This window comes from Cibotium barometz, chromosome 61, assembly GCF_041138505.1.
Source record: "Cibotium barometz isolate CiBa-2024 chromosome 61, ASM4113850v1, whole genome shotgun sequence".
Classification (NCBI taxonomy): Eukaryota; Viridiplantae; Streptophyta; class Polypodiopsida; order Cyatheales; family Cibotiaceae; genus Cibotium; species Cibotium barometz.
In genome coordinates, this window is record NC_141106.1 from 23,314,841 (window position 1) to 23,321,452 (window position 6,612).

The window sequence follows — 6,612 nt, forward strand, 5'->3', positions numbered from 1 at the left end:
CGAAAGAAAGTAAGTGCGAATTTCTCAAGGATAGCATACAATACCTAGGTCATGTAATTTCTGCAGACGGAATTGCTATGGATGCTAGTAAGGTTGATGCTATTATGCGATGGCCAACACCTCGAAGTAAGGAAGAACTTCAAATTTTCTTGGGAATGGCAGGATTTTATCGCAAATATGTGAACGGTTATGCAAAGATTACCGCTCCCATGACTGATCAATTGAAAGGTGCGGCAATTACCTTTCAATGGCGTGAGGAGCAACAACGTAGCTTTGATAAGCTTAAAGTTGCTTTGGCTACAGCTCCCATCTTGGCAATTGTGAATCAAAAACCATTTGTGATTGAAACGGATGCCAGTGCTAAGGCAGTGGGTGCGGTTCTCATTCAAGATGGTCATCCTGTTGCCTATGAGAGCAAGAAGCTCAATCGTGCTCAACAAAACTACTCAGCTTACGAGCGTGAGCTCTTTGCCATCATATATGCCTTACGAAAATGGCGACATTACTTATATGGTGCGCAATTCGAGCTTGTTTTTGATCACGAAAGCATAAAGTGGTTTATGAACCAAACAGATTTGCAGGGTCGAAAGGCCAGATGGGCTGAGATCCTTCAGGAGTATGATTGCAAGCTACGCTATCGCAAAGGACGTTACAATATTGTAGCTCATGCTTTGAGTCATATGCCGGAGATTAATTCGCTGCTATTCACAGAGTTGAAAAGCGAATTGTTAGAATCTTTACGAGGCAAATGCAAGCAGGATTCAACATACTCAAAGGTGTGGAATCATGTTCAAATGAGGGGTCCCTCTCACTCAAACGGTAGTGTTCCCAGTTCTTCCACACATGGTTCTTCTTTATCACAAGATGAACTACAGCGATGGAAAAACTTTTCCATCGCGTCGATGATGGATACTTACTCCACAAGGGAAGCGTTTGTGTTCCATTGGACTTAGACACTAGGCGCCAAATTCTTTTTGAGTGTCATGATAGTCCAAGTGCAGGTCATGCGGGCATTCGCAAAACGTATGCTCTCGTAAGAAAGCATTTCTATTGGCCTGGACTTCACAAGGATGTTACTGACTATGTTCTGTAGTGTCAGAAGTGTCAAGTGAACAAAGCAGAACGTCTTAAAGCTGGCGGGTTACTGCATCCATTAGAGATTCCTGACGGAAAGTGGGAAAGTATCTCTATGGATTTTATAACGGGCTTGCCCACAACGAATTGTGGACATGATGCCATTTGGGTAATCGTGGATCGATTAACCAAGCTTTGTCGGTTTGTGCCTACTAAGAAAACAGTTACAACTCCAGAATTGGGACGCCTTTTCGTGGAGAATGTTTACCGACTTTATGGCTTACCGTCCAATATTGTCAGTGATCGCGATCGCAAGTTTAACAGCCATTTTTGGCGAGCAGTATTCAGTAAGCTAGGTACTATGTTGAATCTTAGTACAGCTGATCATCCGCAGACAGATGGTCAGACTGAACGGGTTAATCAAGTGCTGGAAGATATGCTTAGGGCATATGTCAGCAAAAAACAATGTGATTGGGAGTCTTATTTGCCTATTCTTGAGTTTGCTTACAATAGTGCAAAGCATGTCTCGACAGGCTTTAGCCCTTTCATGTTGATCTATGGTTTTCAGCCACGTTCACCAGTATCGGTGGGACTGGTGAATGAGAAAATCAGTCAGGTTAAGGATTTTATCCAAGACCATATGGATATGTTGCGCCTTGCATGATTAAATGTTCGTCAAGCGCAAGATCGTTACAAGAAGTTTGCGGACCAGAAACGTAGGCCACTTCACTTTCAAGAAGGTGATTGGGTGTTTCTGAAGGTACCAGAAAACTCCACCAGTTTAAAAACAGGTCCCGTACCAAAATTGTCGCCCCGATTTTGTGGACCGTTTAAGATACTCAAGAAGGTGGGCCCAGTAGCCTATAAACTTGAGTTACCAGCACATTCCAAGGTTCATCCCATCTTTCACGTAAGCCGTTTGAGGAAACGCCTTATGGGTCATGAAAGGCCGGTGGATGATTCTTTCTTGGTAGAATATGTGGAACCCCCAATACTGCCTCATGAACCAGAAAGAGTATTGGATTACCACATGTTACGTACTCGCCACCAAGTTCGGAAACAAGCTCTTATCAAGTGGAAGGACCGTCCAGAGGAGGGCTCCACTTGGGAAAACATTAGTGTGATGAGGAAACGTTTCCCCACTTTTGTTTTCGAGGACGAAAACTCTTTTCGAAGGGGGGAGTAATGTCAGGACTATGGTCCTACGGAAGTCGAACCCTAGCATAAGTTAATAGCTTTCGGAGTCTCGAGAGTAATATTAGTGCTAGCGGGGTTCAGGGGTTAATGGGCGTTAGGGTTTGGTCGATGTGTGTACACATCTAAGTTAGCACGGCTCTTAAGTAAGATGGGCGACCGGGCTAGGAGGTGTGGACACAGGCCAGGGTTTCGGTATAAAACCCAACGAGAAACCCTAACTCGTCATTATATGGTTGGGAGGTCAACCGACTTCCACCCTCTCTTCTTCTCCACGCCTAGGCTATGGCGGCTTGAGGAAGACGCAGCCGTAGCGGAGGCGTTACACTTCTGGTACCTTCAGAAACACCCAATCACCTTCTTGAAAGTGAAGTGGCCTACGTTTCTGGTCCGCAAACTTCTTGTAACGATCTTGCGCTTGACGAACATTTAATCGTGCAAGGCGCAACATATCCATATGGTCTTGGATAAAATCCTTAACCTGACTAATTTTCTCATTCGCCAGTCCCACCGATACTGGTGAACGTGGCTGAAAACCATACATCAACATGAAAGGGCTAAAGCCTGTCGAGACATGCTTTGCACTATTGTAAGCAAACTCAAGAATAGGCAAATAAGACTCCCAATCAGATTGTTTTTTGCTGACATATGCCCTAAGCATATCTTCCAGTACTTGATTAACCCGTTCAGTCTGACCATCTGTCTGCGGATGATCAACTGTACTAAGATTCAACATAGTACCCAGCTTACTGAATACTGCTCGCCAACAAAATAGCTGTTAAACTTGCGATCGCGATCACTGACAATATTGGATGCTAAGCCATAAAGTCGGTAAACATTCTCCGAAAAGGCATCCCAATTCTGGAGTTGTAACTGTTTTCTTAGTAGGCACAAACCGACAAAGCTTGGTTAATCGATCCACGATTACCCAAATGGCATCATGTCCACGATTCGTTGTGGGCAAGCCCGTTATAAAATCCATAGAGATACTTTCTCACTTTCCGTCAGGAATCTCTAATGGATGCAGTAACCCACCAGCTTTAAGACGTTCTGCTTTGTTCACTTGACACTTCTGACACTGCAGAACATAGTCAGTAACATCCTTGTGAAGTCCAGGCCAATAGAAATGCTTTCTTACGAGAGCATACGTTTTGCGAATGCCCGCATGACCTGCACTTGGACTATCATGACACTCAAAAAGAATTTGGCGCCTAGTGTCTAAGTCCAATGGAACACAAACTCTCCCCTTGTGGAGTAAGTATCCATCATCGATGGAAAAGTTTTTCCATCGCTGTAGTTCATCTTGTGATAAAGAAGAACCATGTGTGGAAGAACTGGGAACACTACCGTTTGAGTGAGAGGGACCCCTCATTTGAACATGATTCCACACCTTTGAGTATGTTGAATCCTGCTTGCATTTGCCTCGTAAAGATTTTAACAATTCGCTTTTCAACTCTGTGAATAGCAGCGAATTAATCTCCGGCATACGACTCAAAGCATCAGCTACAATATTGTAACGTCCTTTGCGATAGCGTAGCTTGCAATCATACTCCTGAAGGATCTCAGCCCATCTGGCCTTTCGACCCTGCAAATCTGTTTGGTTCATAAACCACTTTATGCTTTCGTGATCAAAAACAAGCTCGAATTGCGCACCATATAAGTAATGTCGCCATTTTCGTAAGGCATATATGATGGCAAAGAGCTCACGCTCGTAAGCTGAGTAGTTTTGTTGAGCACGATTGAGCTTCTTGCTCTCATAGGCAACAGGATGACCATCTTGAATGAGAACCGCACCCACTGCCTTAGCACTGGCATCCGTTTCAATCACAAATGGTTTTTGAGGATCCACAATTGCCAAGATGGGAGCTGTAGCCAAAGCAACTTTAAGCTTATCAAAGCTACGTTGTTGCTCCTCACGCCATTGAAAGGTAATTGCCGCACCTATCAATTAATCAGTCATGGGAGCGGCAATCTTTGCATAACCGTTCACATATTTGCGATAAAATCCTGCCATTCCCAAGAAGATTTGAAGTTCTTCCTTACTTCGAGGTGTTGGCCATCGCATAATAGCATCAACCTTACTAGCATCCATAGCAATTCCGTCTGCAGAAATTACATGACCTAGGTATTGTATGCTATCCTTGAGAAATTCGCACTTACTTTCTTTCGCGTAAAGTGCATTCTCGCGTAGTAACTGAAAAACTTTTCGTAAGTGTTCCAAATGCTCTTCTAAAGTCGAACTATAGACCAAAATGTCATCAAGAAAGACAATGACAAATTTGCCTAAGTACGGCCTTAGTACGCTATCCATAAGCGTCATAAACGTTGCCGAGGCATTAGTAAGCCCAAACGGCATAACCAAAAACTCATAGTGTCCAAAGCGAGTCCGGAACGCAGTCTTGGTTATATCATCAGCGTTAATACGCACTTGATGATATCCTGAACGTAAATCAATTTTAGAAAAATACTTCGCACCTTTGAGTTGATCAAACAACTCATCTATCCTAGGTAGCTGGTATTTGTTCTTAATCGTTACCGCATTCAAGGAGCGATAATCCACGCACATGCGCATGGATCCATCCTTTTTCTTCACCAAAAGAATGGGCGATGCCCATGGTGAAGCACTATGGCGAATGAAGCCCTTACTAAGGTAATCAGCAAGCTGACGTTCCACCTCAGCTGCTTCAGTCGCACTAAGCCTGTACGACGGCTTACTAATTGGTTTGGTGCCCGGAACGACATCAATGCAATGAGGCAAAGCTCGTTCGGGTGGCAAACCCTCTGGTAAATCATTAGGAAAAATATCTTTAAATTCTTGTAACAGTTGTTGCAAAGACAAAGCATTAACTGGTTGCTTAAGATTATTTAAAGAGATTTTAGAAGAAGGTAAAGAGAAAGAAGGCATCGCTGAGGAAGATTCATTTGAAGAAGAAACATCATGCACATCAAACCCACTAGTTTGAGACACACAATAACAAAAATAGACTTCTTCTATTTGATTACTATGCTCCAAAAAAGAGAGTTCGGCATTACATATGAGTGGTGTTGGGGGTACATCACGTTCCCCAATAAGTAAAACATGCTTACCATTGGCCTCAAACGTAAACGTATTATGTTCATAACTCCTTTTGAGTGATGACCCTAACCCATACAACCACTCCCGTCCTAAGATGACATCCGCACGAGACATATTCATCACTTGGAAGTCAAGAACCATAGTATGTTCTTGCACAAACACAGGCACTTGCCGTACTAGAGTATCCCACACATCGTGATCATCCCCCTGAATGGTGGACACCACATAACGATGAGAACTCTTTGTCTCCGGCAACTTTAATTTCTTAACTAATGCATAGTTCAAGAATTTGTGCGTGGCACCATCGTCAATGAGAATACGTACTCGATGACCATAAATGGAGCCATGCATACGGACCAAATCATGTGGTCCAACTGTCTCTTGCCACATAGATGCAGTGAGATTACACTCATGTATCTCGGCAGTGTGCGAAACCTCTACAGCAGAATACTTAGGATCAGCATCCAAGGGAAGCGTTTGCACCATGTGTACAGCCTTCTCCTTGACCTTATCCTTATTCTTGCGAGGCAACTGTGGACAATTTTTCTTCTCATGATCACTACCTAAGCAATGATAACATAGCTTCTCCTTCTTGGCCCGTTCATAGTCTTGTGGAGACAACGGGCCACTTGACCCTTTAGACTTCTTTGTGTTTTCAGTAGAATTGATGGCAAGTTTACGCTTATTAGCATTAAATTACGAGCCATTGAATTCGGCCGGTCTATCCATGCCCTTCTTATCCATGGTGTCATCAAAGATAAGGGCACTTTGGATAGCCGCTTCCAAAGTTTTGGGATACTGGGATTTAACCTTTGCCTGATATTCTTTAAGGAGAAAACTCCACCAGTTTAAAAACGGGTCCCGTACCAAAATTGTCGCCCCGATTTTGTGGACCGTTTAAGATACTCAAGAAGGTGGGCCCAGTAGCCTATAAACTTGAGTTACCAGCACATTCCAAGGTTCATCCCATCTTTCACGTAAGCCGTTTGAGGAAACGCCTTATGGGTCATGAAAGGCCGGTGGATGATTCTTTCTTGGTAGAATATGTGGAACCCCCAATACTGCCTCATGAACCAGAAAGAGTATTGGATTACCACATGTTACGTACTCGCCACCAAGTTTGGAAACAAGCTCTTATCAAGTGGAAGGACCGTCCAGAGGAAGGCTCCACTTGGGAAAACATTAGTGTGATGAGGAAACGTTTCCCCACTTTTGTTTTCGAGGACGAAAACTCTTTTCGAAGGGGGGAGTAATGTCAGGACTATGGT